The sequence below is a fragment of the Sapajus apella genome, unplaced genomic scaffold (genome assembly GCF_009761245.1).
Source record: "Sapajus apella isolate SASKATOON/1434 unplaced genomic scaffold, GSC_monkey_1.0 scaffold9, whole genome shotgun sequence".
NCBI lineage: Eukaryota > Metazoa > Chordata > Mammalia > Primates > Cebidae > Sapajus > Sapajus apella.
The window spans coordinates 34390951-34410686 of NW_022436949.1; the positions used below are offsets into that span (position 1 = coordinate 34390951).

The 19736-nt window shown below is 37.5% G+C and overlaps 1 non-coding gene across 1 annotated transcript; it reads left to right on the forward strand.

Moving 5' to 3' along the window:
• Nucleotides 1–16397: 16397 nt before the first annotated feature.
• On the forward strand, nucleotides 16398–16472 carry LOC116551430. The gene has a single exon (XR_004268927.1). It is a non-coding gene; the product is annotated as a small nucleolar RNA SNORD59 (small nucleolar RNA).
• The last annotated feature ends 3264 nt before the right edge of the window (nucleotides 16473–19736 follow it).

Below are 19736 nucleotides of genomic sequence, written 5' to 3' on the forward strand. Positions count from 1 at the left end.
CCGCAGCCCTTCCCATTGCCCAGCCACTCCAGTGGCCCCAGTGCAGCTGCTGCCACCACTGTGGGTCTGAAAGGCTGGGCGTGGCTTGCCCAGGTGGCAGCCATTCCTGCTGCCTGGCCCAGCCACCACTGCCTCACACAGCCCCACGTAAGCCCAGCTGCCCACTTTCTGTAAGCAGCATCTGCACGGCCTTGCCTCCACCACTGTGCTGGGTCTTTACCTCCTTAACTAATTTTAAAGAAGCAAAAGGACAGATTAGCAAGCCAAAGGGGTCCAATACCACTTACTGCTCTGAAATCCAACATTCCTCCTGGCTGGCTTGCCAAAGATGTAACTGGGATGGGGCTGCATGCTCAGCTCTCTCCACTTTCTCATTCTGATATCCCTGGCCTCTCTTACCCTAAGAACCCAGTACCCACTGATAGACTCTGGGTACTATCAGAGGGTACTGGGTGAGTGTACCATTGGAATAAATATCGAAGACCCAAAGAGTTGAGCAGAGAGTGATTTATTTGAGAGAGAGAGAGAGAGCTCCCACGCTGCTGTGGGAGGAGAATCCAAGGAAGGAATCTATAGGTAAGAGGCATTGGGGTTTTAACTCTTGAGTTATTCCCTCCTCATTCATGTTCTTGTCCAATGAGAGGAGTTCTTTCAAACTACCTCTGGAGTGATTGATCTTTGACTCTGTTGCTGCTTGGTCTGCAACAGAGCCCCTTCCACCCAGAGCTTTTGGTGGACTTTTTGAACAAAGAAGCTCACCTGGATTTTCCACCTAGCTCAGGCATGGGAAAGTTAGACAAAGAAATATACATTCCGGATGGGGGTATGTATGGAGGTGTGGTGCTGGGAAACTCCTGCCTTTGAAACCACACCCCTCGTGACCTGGGAAGAAGTTTTTTTCCCTAACACAGTCCCTCGGGGTGGGGTAGTAGGGAGGACAGAGGTTGCAGTGTGCTGAGATCATGCCACTGCACTCCAACCTGGGTGATAACAGCCGAATCCTATCTAAAAATGAAGATCATAAGTTTATAAAATAATAAACATTTCTGTAAATATACAATTTGAAACAATACTCTGCTGTCTATTAAACAAGGCACTCATATAGGTTCTAAGTTGTTCCAACATAAAAATTTTGTTTTATTCTTGATATATATTCTGCTGCTACTACAACTTACTAATCATAATTAAAAATACTTTTTAAAACATTTATGTTAAAGATTTTAGGAATATCATGCTACACTAATAGAAAACTGTACATTAATGAACAGTCATTTGGAGTACTTTTTTTTTTTAGGATGAAAATTTGTGAGACAACTTCTGCACTATCTTACATGTTTTGTGAATCAGAGTATATGTCTAAGATGGGGTTATTTGGGAGTCACGGTATACTGTGTGACTTTATAATAAGAAGGCAGACTTACTAGCTATGTGAAATTTAATAAGAAGGCAGACTTACTAGCTATGTGAACCCAAGTTTGGCCACAAAAATTCTAGTGAATAATTTGCAAACTATAATACACCCTCACTGTAGAAATGACTGCACAGGTTGAAACCACGCAAGTCAATTGTAATGATCAATGGGAACAATTACAGTTACTTCATGGCCTTTAAAAACTTTTCTCACAATATTAAAGATATTTATTTCTGTTGGCAATAAATGTATAAGGTAAAATGGTAAAAGGTAAAATAGTAAAAATAACATGTTTGATACATTGTAAATTAAGATATAAATTTTGAGTTTTCTATTAATAAAAATATCAAATGTGGTTTAAACAGTGAATATTCTTCAGTATATAAGAATATTCTAGTCCACAAAACAGTAAGCCAGTATAAATTTAAAAGGTTGAAATGTTACTAAATATGTGGTGTTGTTACAATAATTACATCAAAATTTGTTAATAAAAAACATATCTAGGTAACCTGACATTAATTGAGAATTAGCCAATATACTTCTAAACCCAGTGGCCAATGGAAATAAGATAATATTTCCTTCACCTACACACCAATGAAAACACAACGTATCAAATTTGATGAGATGAAGCTAAAACAGTGCTATGAAAATTCATAACTATATTAAAAATGATATCTAATGTAAATGTTCAAAGATATCTTTATATTCTGGAAAAGAAAAACCCACATCAATAGAGAAATGGAAAAAAAGAGCATATCCTGTGTCATTCTATTTATATGAAGTTCTGTAACTTGCAAACTGATCTACTGAAATCAGAAAAGTGGTTGCCCCTGTGTAAGGGGAAGAGAGACTTGAAAGGGGCGTGAGAGAAGCATTAAGGTTGATGACGATGCTCTAAAATCTGACTGAGGTATTGATTATATGGGTGAATATATTGGTGAAAACTCAATGACCCACACAATTCAGATTCATACATTTTCTGTAAGTAGCTGTATCTTAGTTTAAAAAAGGAGACCAATTAAAAGAAAGGTACTGTTTATAAATATGTATTAATATATCCAAAGGTTAATATCAGGGACAATTCTCATTCTTATCATTTGAAATCCAGTCTGATCATTTGTATTTTATTGTCAACTGTCTATTGTGCTATGTTACATTAAGTAAAGTCACATACAAATTTTGTAATGATTTCATTAAGATCACGGCTAGCTAAAATAATGCCTTAGAATCCATAATGTAATTTTCATCACTCTTTAATATTATAGTAAGACTCAGTATGACCATTGGGTGCACAGAAAGATTTGAAACATTAAATTTTTTTATATTGAAATGAAAGTGAAATGCAAAAAATGCTTTCATTACTGATTGATTCAGTATTTTATGACCTTCTCTCTTGGAAGAAAACTAAAGAAATCTAAAATTCTTTACTCAGCAGCTGTAATATGATTGGGACCAAGGCTGTTTATCTGAAATACAATCCTCACAGTTGGCTAGGATGAGAATGCTATCTCTTGGAACTGCTAAAAAATTTGTAGTGACTTTGTATTTATTGTAGTGACTTTATATTTATATATACAATAAAGAAGACAGAATGACACTAGATTATCATAAGCTTAACCAAATGGTAACCCCAATTGCAGCTTCTGTACCAGATGTGGTTTCACTGCTTGAACACATTAACATGTCTCCTAACACCTAGTATGCAGCCATTAATTTGGCAAATGCCTTTTTATCCATTCCTGTTCCAGAGGTCCACCAGAAGCAGCTTGCTTTCAACTGGAAAGGCCGGCAATATACTTTCAATGTCCTATCTCAGGGATATATCATCTGACTTTGTGTCACAATGTTGTTTATGGAGATCTTGATTTCTTTTTACTTACACAAGATATCACATTGATCTATTACATTGAGAACATTATGCTGATGCAATTCAGTGAGCAAGAAGTAGCAAACAAATTGGATAAAAGCTGACCTGGCTAAGGCCACTGCTGAGTGTCGAATTTGGCAGCAGCAGAGACAAACACTGAGCCCTTGATGTGGCATCATTTTTGGGGGTGATCAGCCAGTACTTGGTGGCAGATTGATTATATTGAACCTCTTCAATCATGAAAAGGGGAGCAGTTTGTCCTAACTAAAATAGGCACTTCATCTTGATATGGGTTTACCTATCCTGGATACTATTCTTCTGCCAAGACTATCATCCGTGGACTCATGAAATGCCTTATCCACCATCATGGTATTCCACATAGCATTACCTTTGACCAAGGCACTCACTTTATGGTTAAATATGTGCAACAGTGGGCTCATGCTAACAGAATTTACTGGTCTTAGCATACCATTTCTCTCATCATCCTGAAGCAGCTGGATTGGTAGAACAGTGGAATGGCCTTTTGAAGTCACAATTACAGTGCCAACTAGTATTGTACCAACTAGGTGACAATTATTTTTAGGGCTGAGGCAAAGTTCTCCAGAAGACTCTCCAAAGTTCTCCTGAATGCTCTGAATCAGCATTCAGTATATGGTACTGTTTCTTCCATAGCTAGTTTTTAGGGATTTAGGAATCAAGGAGTGGAAGTGGCAACACTCACCATCACCACTAGTGACCTAACAAAATTTTTGCTTCCTGTTTCCGTTACATTATTTTCTGCTGGCCTAGAGATCTTAGTTCTAGAAGGAGGAATGCTGCCACCAGGAGACACAACATAGTTTCCATTAAACTGAAGAGTAAGTCAACAGGCAAAAAGGGAGCAAGCAGTGTTGGCTGTGGAAATTGACCCAGACTATCAAGATGACATCCTTACTACCATGGATGTAAGGAAGAGTATGTGTGAAATACAGAAGATCCCTTAGAGCATCTCTTAGTATTACCATGCCCTGTGATTAAGGTCAATGAGAAACTGCAATGACCCAATCCAGGGATTGTAGTCACAGATGGCCCAAACCCTTCAGGAATGAAGGTTTAGGTCACTCCACCAGGTGAAAAAACCAAGATCAGAAGAGGTTCTTGCGGAAGGCAAAGGAAATACAGAATGGGTAGCAGAAGAAGTTAGCCACCAATATCAGCTATGACCATGTGACCAGTTGCAGAAACAAGCACTGTAATCGTCATGTATACACTTGTATGTTTGTGCATGTATACAGTTGTACTAGGAAAATATCTTTCCTTTTTTTTATCATATGACAAGATTTATTGACTTTATCAATTTGCGTGTTAATTTTATGAATAGCATTTGGGTTAAGGAAAGTGCGCTTCCAGTTGTACAAATCATAGCATGTTACATTAAGCTTAATAATTAACCTATTGTCTTTATTTGAAGATCATGTGTGACTTCAGGAGACATGTATGGGTGGGTTCAAGTTTACAAGGGATGGACTTTTGAGGGTTACTGTGGTGTGTCAACTTGATTGGATCGAAGGATGCAAAGTATTGTTCCTGGCTTTCTCTGTGAGGGTGTTGCCAAAAGATAAACGTATGAGTCAGTAGACTGGGAGAGGCAGACTTACCCTCAAACTAGGTGTGTACTATCTAATAGGCAGCCAGTGCAGCTAGAAACATGCCAGGAGAATAAATTAGAAAGAGCAGACTTGTTGAGTCTTCAAGCTTTCATTATTCTCCCATGCCTGATGCTTCCTGCTCTTGAACTTCAGAATCAAAGTTTTCAGCTTTTGGACTCTTAGACTCACACCAGTGGTTTACCAGGGGCTCTCAGGTCTTTGGACACAGACTTAAGACTACATTGTTGGCCTCCCTACTTTTGACCTTTTGGGACTTGACACGCTTTGGTTGTGTCTCCACCCAAATCTCATATTGAATTGTATTTTTTATGATTCCCACATGTCACAGGTGGGACCCAGTGGGAGGTAACTGAATTATGACATTCTCATGATAGTATGTTTTCACAAGATCTAATGGTTTTATAAGGGGTTTCCCCCTTAGTTTTTTTATTTCGTGCTTCCACAAGGTGAAGAAAAACATGTTTGCCTTCCCTTGTATCATAATTGTAAATTTCCTGAGGTGTCCCCAGCCCTCTGGCACTATGACTCAATAAATTATCTTTCCTTTATAAATTACCCAGTCTCAGGCATTTCTTCATAGGAGCATGAGAACTAACTAATGCAGTAAATTGGTACCAGGTAGTGGGGCATTGGTATAAAGATACCTAAAAATGTGGAAGAAACTTTGGAACTGGGTAACAGGCAGAAGTTGGAGCAGTTTAAAGGGCTCAGAAGATGATGAGAAGATGTGAGAAAGTTTGGAACCTTCTAGAGACTGTTGAATGTCTTTCACCAAATACTGATAGTGATGTGGACAATGAAGTTCAGGCTGATGTGGCCCCAGAAAGAGATGAGAAACTTGTTGGGAATTGGGACAAAGGCAACTCTTGCTATGCTCTGGCAAAGAACTGGTGGCCTTTTGCCCCTGCCCTAGAGATACATTGAACTTTGAATTTGAGATAGATGGTTTAGGGTATCTGGTGAAAGAAATTTCTAAGCATCAAAGCATTCAAGAAGTGACTTGGATGCTGTTAAAAGCATTCAGTTCTACATATTCACAGAGATATGGTTTGGAACTGGAACTTATGTTTAAAATGGAAGTGAAGCACAAAAGTTTAGACAATTTGCAACCTGATGATGTGATAGGAGAAATCCATTTTCTGAGGAGAAATGTATAACAGCTGCATAAATGTGTATAAGTAATGAGAAGCCAAATGTTAATGACCCAGAAAATGGGGGAAATATCTCCAGGACATGTTTAGAAACCTTGATGTCAGCCCCTCCCATCACAGACCTGGAGGCCTAGGAGGCAAAAGTATTTGTCTGGGTCACATTCAGGGACTCCCTTTTGTGTGCAGCCTCAGAATTTGGTACCCTGCATCCCAGCCACTCCTTCCATGGCTAAGAGGAGCCAAGGTACATTTCAGACCATTACTTCAGAGGGTGCAGGCCCCAATCCTTGGTGGCTTCCATGTGGTGTTGGTTCTGTGGGTGTGCACAAGACAAATAAGGGTTGGAAACCTCTGCCTGTATTTCAGAGGATGTCTGGATATCGAGGCAAAAGTCTGCTGCAGAGGGCTGAGCTCACATGGAGAGCCTCTTCTAGGGCAGGTCAGAAGGAAAAGGTGGGGTTGGAGTACCCACAGAGTCCCCAGTGGGGCACTTCCTAGTGCCTGCAGCTTTTCCAGGTGCACAGTGCAAGCTGTCAGTGGATGTTCCATTCTGTGGTTTGGAGGATAGTGGACCCCTTATCAGAGCTCCACTATGTAGTACTCCAGTGGGGAATCTGTGTGGTGGCTCCAACCCCACATTTCTCATCTGCACTGCTCTAGCAGAGGTTCATTGACCTTGAGGGCTCTGCCTTGCAGCAAATTTCTCCCTGGATATCCAGGTATTATACATTTTCTGAAATCTAGGCAGAGGCTCCCAAACCTCAATTGGAGACTTCTGTGCACCCACAGGCACCATATCACATGGAAGCTGCCAAGTCTTGGAGCTTGTACCCTCTGTATTTATGGCTCAAGCTGTATCATGTCCCCTTCTAGCCAAGGATGGAGCTGAAGCCTCTAGGACACAGGGTACCATGTCCCGAGGCTGCACAGAGCAGGGGGGCCTGCGACTAGGCCCAGGAAACCAAGTTTTGCTCCCAGGCCTTTGGACATGTGATAGGAGGAGCTTCCATGAAGGTCTCCGACATGCCTTGGAGATAATTTTCCTATTGTCTTGATGACTAACATTTGGCTCCCCATTACTGATGCAAATTTCTGCAGTGGACTTAAATTTCTCTCCCCAAAATATGTGTTTTTTTAAATAGTATCACCAGGCTGAAAATTTTCCAAACTTTTATGCTGTGTTTCCTCTTGAACACTTCGTCACTTAGAAATGCCTTCTGCCAGATACCCTAAATAATCTCTCTTAAGTTCAAAGTTCCACAGATCTCTAAGACAGAGGCAAAATGCTGCCAGTCTCTTTGCTAAAGCATAGCAAAAGTCACCTTTGCTTCAGTTCCCAACAAGTTCCTTATCTCTGTCTGAGACCACCTCAGCCCAGACTTTATTGTCCATATCACTATCAGCATTTCGGTCAAAGCCATTCAACAGGTTTCTAGAAAGTTTCAAACTTTCCTACATCTTCCTGTCTTCTGAGCCCTCCAAGTCTCTTGGAAGTTCCAAACTTTCCCACATTTTCCTGTCTCCTTCTGAGCCCTCCAGGCTGTTTAAACCTCTGTTACTGAGTTCCAAAATCACTTCCAAATTTTCAGGTATCCTTATGAAAGTGCCCCACTGCCTCGGTACCAATTTAGTGTATTAGTTCATTCTCATGTTGCTGTGAAGAAATATCTGAGACTGGATAATTTATAGAGAAAAGAGGTTTAATTGACTTAATAGTTTCACATGGCTGGGGAGGCCTCAAGCAGCTTATAATGGTGTAATGCACCTGTTCACAGTGTAACAGGAGACAGAATGAGTGCCCAGCAAAGGGGAAGCCCCTTATGAAGCCATTGGATATCATGAGAATTCACTATCATGAGAACAGCATGGGGAAAACACTTCCCATGGTTTATCTCCATGTGGTCCTGCCCTTGACATGTGGGAATTACAACAATTCAAGGTGGGATTTGGGTGAAGACAAAAAGCGAAACCATATCATGTTGTTACTGGACCAAAAGGTTTATATCAGTGTAAAGATTGAAGGAGATAATTGAATGGAACTCAAACTCATTTGTCTATTTTACATTAAGAAATTTAGAGCATTGTATCTGGTAGAAGGAAAGACTATACACAGAAAGTAGAATTGAAAGTGCCAGTTAAAAGTGAGATATTTGGGCTGAATTCAGGTAAGCTTCCAGGGAAGATTTGAGCAAAGGATTTGGGGATATGTGCAATATTTATGCTTCAGGCTTTGGAGAGATAATTGGGTGGCAAGTACGTACAGAAATTTCTCCAAGGTGTTATGAACTGCAGCACCTCTAGCACTTTTTGAAAGACTGTTGTAAAGAATTAAATTGCTTTGTCATTGCTTTTGGATGTTTATCTCTATTTAGCAACAAGTTGAAACCACCATAAAGAGACCCACTTTTATTGTTATATTAATAAGCTCAGAGGGTATATTTTTGAAAGCATATACCTCAATTGTTTTCAAACTTAGAGTAGCTGTTTGTTAAAGGTGTAAATGTCACATTTTTCCCTTTTTGATTTTAATGTTGCTTATACTCCACCGTAAAATTGTGATGATTTGCCTTTCTGACTGAATGATTTGTTTTAATGTCTTAACATTTTTTAATACATCTTATTTTCTGAGTTTCTTCAACTTACTACTATATTCACTGCTTTTGCCATGTATGCATGTATAATAAATTAAGTATTCCTTTTCTCTAAATAACTGAATATCTATCATTGGTTAAATCTGGTCCTGTAACTGTTATGTCTTCAGTGTTTCTAGACTTTTGGGGTATTATTAGGTAACCCTATTTTGTTTTATTTTTTTCTTTTCTTTATCTCTGTGGCAGTATCTTTGCAAAGTACCAGCTGTTGGTCCAGTTTAGTTTGTCTTATCAATCAGTTCTACCAGGAACTGTGTATATATCAACAGACTCTTTTAGCCTTACATAGAGAAGTACAGACGGCTAAGGTTACTCATAATAGATCAGGAAACCAGAAGCCAGTCCTTGGCATATGCTTTGCTTTTAATGAGAACAATGATTTGATTAATCAGATGGATGAACAAAAACTTATGCCCAGTTGTAGTACTTCATACTTTGCCCTTCCCAAGACTGAATCCATTTATAGCATTGGATTTCTGCCTTGGCATGTTCTTCTAATTTTCAAAATTGAACTGCTGCCTAGGATGACTTGATTTTATCTTCTACTTATTAGTCTGGAACTCAGGAGGGCAATAATTACCTGAATAGTATCCAAACTACTAATTATTAAGACCATATTCATTTGACTAGTTTTCTGTCTATAATGAGACCAGCCTTTGCCATCATTATTCCTTTATTTCTGTTAGATTGCTGTTAACTCTGGCTTTCTGAAGCTATAGTAGCATATAAGCTGAAGAGTGTCTTGTATATTAACTTATCAATAAAAGCTTCTTCACATAGTGTACAGTTATTCTCTGAGATTGTATAAACATCTTTATATATTTGATACTGATTAGATTATATAAAATTCCAGAATACTGATCTCTGAGTAATCAAGACTTCACCTGTTACAACATATTATTTTAAAAATGAAACTAAATAAAAAGTTTGCATTGAATCTAAATATAGTCATTAATTACTATGAAACTATAAAAATACTAAACCTAGATGTTTATTGCTAAATAATTGACTTAACATTTTATTTTCAACTTAACTATGTAGAAATGAAATAGTGGCATTTCGACTTGAAATGCTATAGTTTTCTATTCTAAATTGAACTTCTATTTAAAGCACACTTAAAAATACTCTGTACAAAGTTGGCTATTGAATATTAAGAACATAAACTTTTTTTTTTGCATTTGAAATACAACAATTTCAAAGTGAAATCTAACACTTATTAAAACTGTTACCTAAATAGGATGAAGACAAATTTTGATGTCCCAGGAAGCTTTTCAGACTACCCTGTCTGTTCAGCACACTGGCACTGTTACAGCCCTCAAAATTTCACTCCTAAGTTACTGCAACAAACTTATAATTACTTCATTTTCCATTAATTCTATCTTATTTCTTATTTATTTTTCACATTAATGTTAAGTGATTTTACTTTTAAAAAAGTAAACATTTAATTGATAGATAAACATGTATGTATTTACCAGGTACACAATGTCTTGAGCACAATAGACTATTGAACATGAGGGTTAGAAGCAGTAAACCCTACACAAAGACTCATGTATAAATTTGTATCCCCCAAAACTTAATAGCTGTTAACTGGAAGCCTTTCTCATAACAAACAGTTGATTAACACATATTTTGTACATTTGTTATTTAAAGTACTCTTACAATGAAATAATCTAGAGAAAAGAAAATGTTACTAAGAAAATCAAAAGGAAGAGAAATTTTATTTATTGTTAAGTACAAATGGATTATTATAAGGGCCTTTATTCTCATTATCTTCACATTGAATAGGCTGAGGAGAACCAGAGGCATTGGTCTTGCTTTCTCAGGGATAAGAGAATTGGAAGAAAATCTGAATATAATTGGACCCACACAGTTTAAATACATGCTGTTCAAAAGTACACACAAACACACACATACTATAAAATGACTATAGTTAATTAACATTAACTCACACTGTTATATTTTCATAGTGAGAACACTTAACATCCATTCTCTTAGCATTTTTCAAGAATATATTATTAACTATATAGTTGCCATGCTGTACAATAGAACCCTTAATCTTATTTTACAAATAAGGTAGAAATTTCTGACCCACCTTTTTCCAGCCTCATACTCCAACCATCCTATCTACTCCTAATCATCAGCCTATGGTTTACTTCTATGAGATCAATACCTATAGATTCCACTTATGAGTGAGATTGTGCAGTATTTGTCTTTCTGTTCCTGGCTTAGTTACTTAATGTGCTACGTGTCCTTCTATGTTGTTGCAAACCACAGAATTTCCTTCTCTCTTGTGGCTGAATAGTATTATGTTACATACATATACATAACATTTTATTTATTCTTTCATCCACTGATGGAAACTTAGGTTGATTTCATTTCTTGGCTATAGTGAATAACACCAGAATAAACGAGAGTGTGAACATATCGTTGGCATATCCTTTGCAATGTGAGGTTGTTTGCAATCTCCTTGTTTGATGTAGGTTTTTATGCTGTAAGCTTCTCTCATAGAACTGCTTTTGCTCTATGGATAGGTTTTGGTATATTGTGTTTTCCTTTTTTTTTTTCCCAGGAGATATTTTAAGTTTTCTTTTAATTTTGTCTTTGAGCCATTGGTTATTTGGGAGCATGCTGTTTTCTTTCCATGTATTTGTGCATTTTTGAAGTTTCACCTATTACTAATTTCTAGTTCTATAACTTCGTGGTAAGGAAAGTTACTTGATGTGACTTCAGTTTTCTTAAATTTGTTGAGACTTATTTTGCGGTCTAACATATGATATATCCTGGATGTTTCATGTGTACTTAAGAAGGATGTATATTTTGCAGCTATTGGATGGAATGTTCTGTATCTGTCTATTAGGTCCCTTTAATTTAGAGTGTAGATTAAAGCTGATGTTTGCCTATTGATTTCTTGTCAGGATAGTCTATTGCTGTAAAAAGGGTGTTAAAGATTCTATTATTATATTGCAGTCTATCTCTCCCTTTAGATCTATTAATATTTGCTTCATATATTTAGGGCCTCCAATATTGAGTACATATATGTTTAAAATTATTGAACTCTCATGGTGAGGTGACCTCTTTTATTATTATATTATGGCCTTGTATGTCTCTTTTTTGTAGTTTGAAATAAAGCCTATTTTACCTGAGGTAAGTATAGGTACTGCCACTATCTTTTTTTCAGCTATTGATGCCTTCTTTTGCTTTATTACTTTCATAAGATGCGTTTTTTTAATACCTTCAAGTGTATGTATGTACTTACAGGCGAAGTTGGCCTCTTGTAGTAAGCAGATAGTTGGTTTGTGCTTTTTGTTTTCCTTCAATCCATGTAGCCATTCTTTACATTTTGATTAGATAATCTATTGGTTTGCATTTAAGCCAATAATTAATTACTATTAATTACTACTATAATTTGGTTGTGTTCTAGTCATTTTATAAGTTCCTTTTTTTCTTTCTAGATGTCCTCCTTGGTGGCTAAGTTATCTCTAGTGACGTGATTTCATTTTGTGCTTTTTATGCTTAGTGTATTTGCTGTAGGTATTTGCTTGATGGTTACCACGAGGCTTACAAAAACATAACAGGTTTTTCTAAGCTGATAACAACTTAACTTTGAGTGTACACATCCACACACCCCCACACACACCCCCACACACTCTTTATAATTTTACTTAATTCCCCCAACACACATTTTAAATGTTTGACTACAATTTACATATTTTAACAAATTACTATAGCCATTATTTTTGATAGTTTTGTCTTTTGACCTGCATACTCAAGATATAGGTTTTCATCCACAACCATTATGGTATTAGAGTATTCTAAGTTTGAGTGCCTACTTTTATCAGTAAGTTTTATACTTTTATACTTTCAGATGTTTTTGAATTAATCATATTTATATTTAGTTTAGTTTGAAAAATTCTCGAGTATTTCTGGTAAGACAGGTAAGATAGGTCTGGTGGTAATGAACTCTTCAGCTTTTTATCTGGGAAAGGCTTTTTCTCACTCTTTCTGAAGGATACCTTTGCTAGGTATAGTATTCTTCATTGGCAATTCCTTGTCCTTCAGCACTTTAAACATATCATCCTAATCTCTCTTTCCCTGTAAGGTATCTGCTGAGAAATCTACAGCTGGCTCTATTAGAAATTCCTTATATGTTATTTGCTTCTTTTCTCTTACTGCTTACAAACTCCCCTCTTTATCTTTTGATTATAATATTGTATTAGTCCATTTTCTTTTTTTTTTTTTTTTTTTTAAAAGGAAAAAAAAAAATTAAAAAAAAAAAAAAAAGAAAAAGAATACAGGAAAGGAAGAAAGAGGAAGAGGAAGAGGGAGAGAGAACAGGGGTGTTGCTTTATTGCCCGGGCTAGAATGCAGTCTAAAAATGGGTATGCCTGTAATTGTGTTTAATAATAGAGACATAAAAAAAAATGAGGGAATAAAATAATTAACAAGCAGCCAACCAATATTTCATTTAAACCTGTAAATACATGTGATGTAGTACTGATAAGAGTGTATATTTTGTGTATTTAAAGTGGAGAGTTCTATGAATGTTAATTAAGTCTACTTGTTCCAGATCTGAGTTCAAGTCCTGGATATCGATGTTAACATTCTGTCTCATTGATCTATCTAATATTGATGTTGAAGTCTCCCGCTATTATTGTGTGGGGGTCCAAGTCTCTTTGTAAGTCTTATATATCTGGGTATTTCTGTATTGGGTGCATATATGTTTAGGATCTTTAGCTCTTCTTGTTACATTGATCCTTTTATCTTTATGTAATATCCTTCTTTGCTTCTTTTGATCTTTATTGCTTTGAAATCTATTTTATCAGCAAAAATTGCAACTCCTGCTTTCTATTTATTTATTTTAGCTCTCCATTTGGTTGGTAAATTTTTCACCATCCCTTCGTTTTGAGTCTTTATGTATCCTTGCATGTGAGATGGATCTGGATGTAGCATACCAATGGGTCTTGGCTTTTTTTGCCTGTCTGTGTCTTTGGATTGGGGGATTTAGTCGATTTAAATTTAAAATTAATAACAATATATGTGTGTTTGATACTGTCATTTAATGTTAGCTGGCTGTTTTGCCCGTTAGTTGATGCAATTTCTTAAATATGTTGATGTTCTTTATTTTTTGGTATTTTTTAGAAAGGCTGATACTAGTTGTTCCTTTCTATTTGTAGTGGTTCTTTCAAAAGCTCTTGTAAAGCAGGCCTGGTGGTGATGAAATCTCTGAGTGCTTGCTTGTTCACAAAAGATTTTATTTTTCCTTCGCTTATGAAGCTTAGTTTGGCTGGATGTAAAATTCTGGGTTGAAAGTTTTTTTCTTTAAGGATGTTGAATATTGGCCCCCACTCTCTTCTGGCTTGTAGGGTTTCTACTGAGAGATCTGCTGTGAGTCTGATGGGCTTCCCTTTATGGGTAACCTGACCTTTCTCTCTGGCTGCCCTCAGTATTTTCTCTTTCATTTCAACCCTGGTGAATCTGGCAATTATGTGCCTTGAGGTTGGCCTTCTTGAGGAATATTTTTGTGGTGTTCTCTGTATTTCCTGGAGTTGAATATTGTCCTGCCTTGCTAGGTTGGGAAAGTTTTCCTGAATAATATCCTGAAGCGTATTTTCCAGCTTGGATTGATTCTCTTCGTCACATTCAGGTACACCTATCAAACGTAGATTAGGTCTTTTCACATAGTCCCATATTTCTTGGAGACTTTGCTCGTTCTTTTTTATCCTTTTTTCTCTAATCTTTTTGTTTTATTTCATGAAGTTGGTCTTCGACCTCTGATATCTTTTCTTCTACTTGATCAATTCGGCTGTTAAAACTTGTGCATAGTTCGCAAAATTCTCGTGTTGTATTTTTCAGCTCCATTAATTCACTTATATTCCTCTCTAAATTGTGTATTCTTGTTAACATTTCGTCAAACCTTTTTTCAAAGTTCTTAGTTTCTTTGCATTGGGTTAGAACAAGTTCTTTTAATTCCCAGAAGTTTCTTATCATCCACTTTTTAAAGCCAGCTTCTGCTGATGGAACACAGTCTTTCTCCATCAGGCCTTGTTCTGTTTCTGATGAGGAACTGTGATCCCCTGTAGAGGGAGAAGCGTTCTGATTTTGGGTATTCTCAGCCTTTTTAGGCTGTTTTCTTCCCTTCGTTATAGATTTATCCATCTGTGGTCTTTATAATTACCGTCTTTATAGTTGGGTTTCTGAATGGACGTCCAACTTGTTGATTCCCGGCGCTAGAATCTGAGCAACCCACTGCTCCGGCCAAAACAGCGGCTTTAAGATTGATGGTGCTTTTCTGTCTCTGCACCAAGAACCGCCACACCAAGGCAGCGGCAAAACCGCCTCACCGGCCTCAAGAGTCACGCTGGCGACAGGTGGGGCTCCTCCGCTGGGAATCTCCTGGTGTGTGAGCAACAAAAATTGATCTGAAAGTGTGGCGTCCTCTCGTTCTCTGCTCTTTCAGTGGGAGCTGCAATCCCGAGCTGCTAGTGATCAGCCATCTTGGATCTCTCTCGTATTAGTCCATTTTCATGCTGCTGATAAAGACATACTCAAGACTGGGAAGACAAAGAGATTTTATTGGACTTAACAGTTCCTCATGACTGGGGAGGCCTCAGAATCATGGCAGGAAGTGAAAGGTACTTCTTACATGGTGGCAGCAAGAGAAAAAGAGAAAGAAGCCAAAGCAGAAACCCCTGATAAACCCAACAAATCTTGTGAGACTTATTCACTATCACAAAAATAACATGAGAAAAACTAGTCCCCATGGCTCAATTACCTCACCCTCTGTCCCTCCCACAATATGGGAATTCTGGGAGATACGATTTAAGTTGAAATTTCAGTGGGGACACAGACCATATCATTCTGCCCTGACCTCTCCAAATCTCATGTCATCACATCTCAATATCAATCATGTCTTCCTGACAGTCTCTTAAAGTCTTAAATTATTTCAGCATTAACTCAAAAGTCCATAGCCCAAAAACTTATTTGAGTCAAGGCAAGTCCCTTTTGCCTATAAGCCTGTAGAATCAAAAGCAAGCTAGTTGCTTCCTAGATACAACAGGGTACAGGTATTGGGTAAATACAGTCATTTCAGGTAGGAGAAATTGGCCAAAACAAAGAGGTTACAGGGGCCCATGCAAGTTCCACATCCAGTGAGGAAGTCAAATTTTAAAGCTCCAAAATGACCTCCTTTGAATCCAGGTCTCACATCCAGGTCAGACTGATGTAAGAGGTGGATTCCCATGGTCTTGGACAGCTTGGTCCCTGTGGCTTTGCAGGGTACAGCCTCCCTCCCAGCTGCTTTCATGGGTTGGTGTTGAGTGTGTGTGGCTTTTCCAGGCACACAGTGCAAGCTGTCAGTGGATCCGATGAAAGACATACCTGGGACTGGAAAGAAAAAGAGGTTTAAATGGACTTACAGTTCCACATGGCTGAGAGGCCTCAGAATCATGGCAGGGTGGTGAAAGGCACTTCTTACATGGTGGCGGCAAGAGAAAATGAGGAAGAAGCAAAAGTGGAAACCCCTGATAAACCCATCACATCTGGCGAGACTCATTAAGTATCACAAGAACAGCATGGAAAAGACTGACCCCCATGATTCAATTACCTTTCCCTGTGTCCCTCCCACAACATGTGGGAATTCTGGGAGGCATAATTCAAGTTGAGATTTCACCACCTGTGATGATTTCATCAAAATGACTTTCATTCTTCTGAGTTTGCTGAAGCCACATTTAGGTACTGAGAAGGAGTCTTGTAAATTTTCTCTTTTAAAAAAAAAATATATATATATATGTAATATATATATATATTAATATATATATCTCATATATATGTAATATATATTAATATATATCATATATATATTATATGATATATATATATAATATGATTATATGATATATATATCATATATATAATATATGATATAATATATGATATATAATATATCATATATATTATATATATATGAGATTTCAGTGGGGTCATAGCCAAACCATGTCAAATATGTTTGATTCTAATATATCATGGAGTGGTCTCATTTGGAAGGACTCTAATTTTAGATTTTGATGTTCCCATACTTGGATATTTGTATCTTTTTGCAGGTTTGGAAAGTTTTCTGTTACTATTTTTTATTCTTTAAAAATAAGTATTCTACTTTTTCATCTTTTTTTCTTTGTCTAACTTGTATAACTCAATCATTTGATCTTTTTACCTGTCTCACAAATTCTGTAAGCTTTCTCAATTCCTTTTCATTGCCTTGTTTGGGGGGAGTTTATAGAAATGCAAAATGCACTGGGACGTCTCAGCAATAGAATCAATCAAGCAGAAGAAAAATCGTCAGAGCTCAAAGATAAGGTTTTCAAAATAACCCAATCCAACAAGACAAAAAAGAATTAAAAAAAAAATGAACAAAGACTTTGAGAAGTTTGGGATTATGTTAAATGACCAAGCCTAAAAATAGTTGGCATTCCTGAAAGAGAAATCTAAAGGTCTGGAAAACGTATTTGGGGTCCTGGCGTTGCTAGAAATGTACACATCCAAATACTAGAAGCTCAAAGATTACCTGGGAAATTCATCACAAATACATTATCAACTAGGCACATGGTCATGAGGTTATCTAAAGTCAAGACAAGGGGAAGAAGAAGAATGTTAATAGCTGTGAGACAAAACCAAGTGGTAATCTATAAAGAAAACCTATCAAATTAACAGCAGATTTCTTAGCAGAAACCCTACAATCTAGAAGGGATTGGGGCCCCATTTTCGGCCTACTTAACAATTATTGGCCAAGAATTTTGTATCTAGTGAAACTAAGCTTCACAAAGGAAGGTAAAATACTGAGTGAATATGCCACTACCAAGCCAACACTGCAAGAATCACTAAAAGCAGCTCTAAATCTTGAAACAAATCCTCAAAATACATCAAAACAGAGCCTCCTTAAAGCATAAATTCCACAGGACCTTTTTTCTTTTTTTCACTTCTCTGACTATATATTTTCAAATAACTTCAAGTTCACACATTTTTCTTCTGCTTGATCAAATCTGCTGTTGATAATCTTATTTTTCATTTCATTCAGTTTTTTCTAGCTCCAGGACACTGATATTTTCAAAGTTTCAATTTGTCTATTAAACTTCTAATTTTAGTCACTTACTGTTTTTCTTGTTTTCTTGAATTGTTTTTTTCTTGAAGTTTGCTAAACTTCCTTGAGAAAGTTATTTTAAATTCTTTCTCAAGCAGATTATGCAGCCTTCTTTCTCCAGGGCCAGTTATTATTACCTCATTTTTGTCCATTTATTGATAACATGTTTTCCTCATTGTTCTTCATCCTTGAGGGCACATGTCTATGTTTGCCCATTTGGAAAGGTAGGTACTTACTCCATACTTCACAGACTAGATTGTGGGAAAGTCCTGTGCCAGGCATAGTGCTAGGGCATGACAGAAGCTTGGGGCAGCTGCAGTTAGTACAGAACTGAAAGCAGCCTAGGGCTTGCCATGGCAGGCACAGTGCCACAGCGTTCCTTAAGACAAATATTGGTGAGGCCTATATGTTGTTGAGTGTTATCTGAAGCCTGGAGCCACAGAAGTTGAACCTGCAGTGGTGGAAGCCAGATATTAAATTTGCCATGCATGCCTGAACCCTGCAGCTGTGTGGTTCTTCCTGGCACTGAAGTGAGTCTAGAGGCTCAGTGTTTGGCTACCAACATGGAATGTAACTCTTTGGAAGTTTTGCTAGTGCTGGTTTTTACTTTGGAGGGTCCAGTATTGGGGAACATGCAAAGTCCTATGCTCACATTTTTCTCTTTGCCCCAAATGATTTTTTTCTGTGTTTGTACTGTGCTACCTAGGGCGAGGGTAATGCAGATAATGTAAAACTCTTCTTCCGACCCTCTTTAACACTTTATTTCTTATTATTGTGCTGCAGGAAGGTACTAGGATATCTTACTTGGGTTTTTTTTTTTAGCTTTTGTGAAGGTATTTTTGCATGTGGATAGTTGTCCAGTGATGTTTCTATGTGGGGGTGATTGCTGGAGGGTTCTGTTCCAACATCTTTCACTCTCTCTGAAGTCAAACAGACTATTATTACCAGGTCTGAGCTGTCAGAGGATGGTGAAGCATGTAGACTTGGAAAGTTCTCCATCATGGGACAAATCTCCTGGACTTTGAATACATGTGTGGAGCCATACTTTCAACATTTCTCACTCTGTACTTTTTATTTCCTTAAGATTCAAGGTGGGTGTTCTGGAGACCTATCTGCAGAGTGAAGAGTAGACATACCTAGCCTTCAAGTAGAGAATTATTTCTAAAATATTATTTGGTTTGTTTATTCCCTGCCTATTAAGAATTTCACACTCTTTCAATTGCCTCGGTATAAAATTCCAAACTCTCCTTACAAGATGCAAATGCTCCAAGTCGTGGTTACTTGCCTATTATATCCTAACGCCATAGCTTGCTTTTTTACTCAGATTTGTGTTTCTAGGCTTTTATCCTATAAATTATATTTCCCAGTTTCTTTGACTAGGTAGCTTTCTAATAGGTTCTATTAACAGGAGATTCTAGAGTAAGATCAGAAAATGTGAAGAAAGAAAAAGACTATTTGTTTTTCTGAATTCAAGCCTTTGTCATTCAATACTCTTTGAATGTTAGTGATCAGTTACCATGAATGCCTCGTGGTATTCCCAGCACCAGCATGTCTGGGCTTACTCAGAGGTACCAAAAGCAAAGAAACCATGCCTATTGTCAAGCAGAGCACCAGCCACACTGATCTCACATATCCACTGGGAAACAAACTCCCCCTTTTCTGTTGCCATAGCAGGGTGCTTTCCTTATAGCAGCTTGTGGGGACCAGGCCACTTTTTCTGTGGTTTAAACAACCTCTTTTTCTGTTATTTAAACAACCACTTTGTTTATACAAGCACTAGCAGTGCAGAGTTCCCTCTGAACACACAGCTCATTGCACTATTCCTTTGCACCATTAGGTTCTCATAATGACACCTCTTTCCTTTAGTTCCTGAC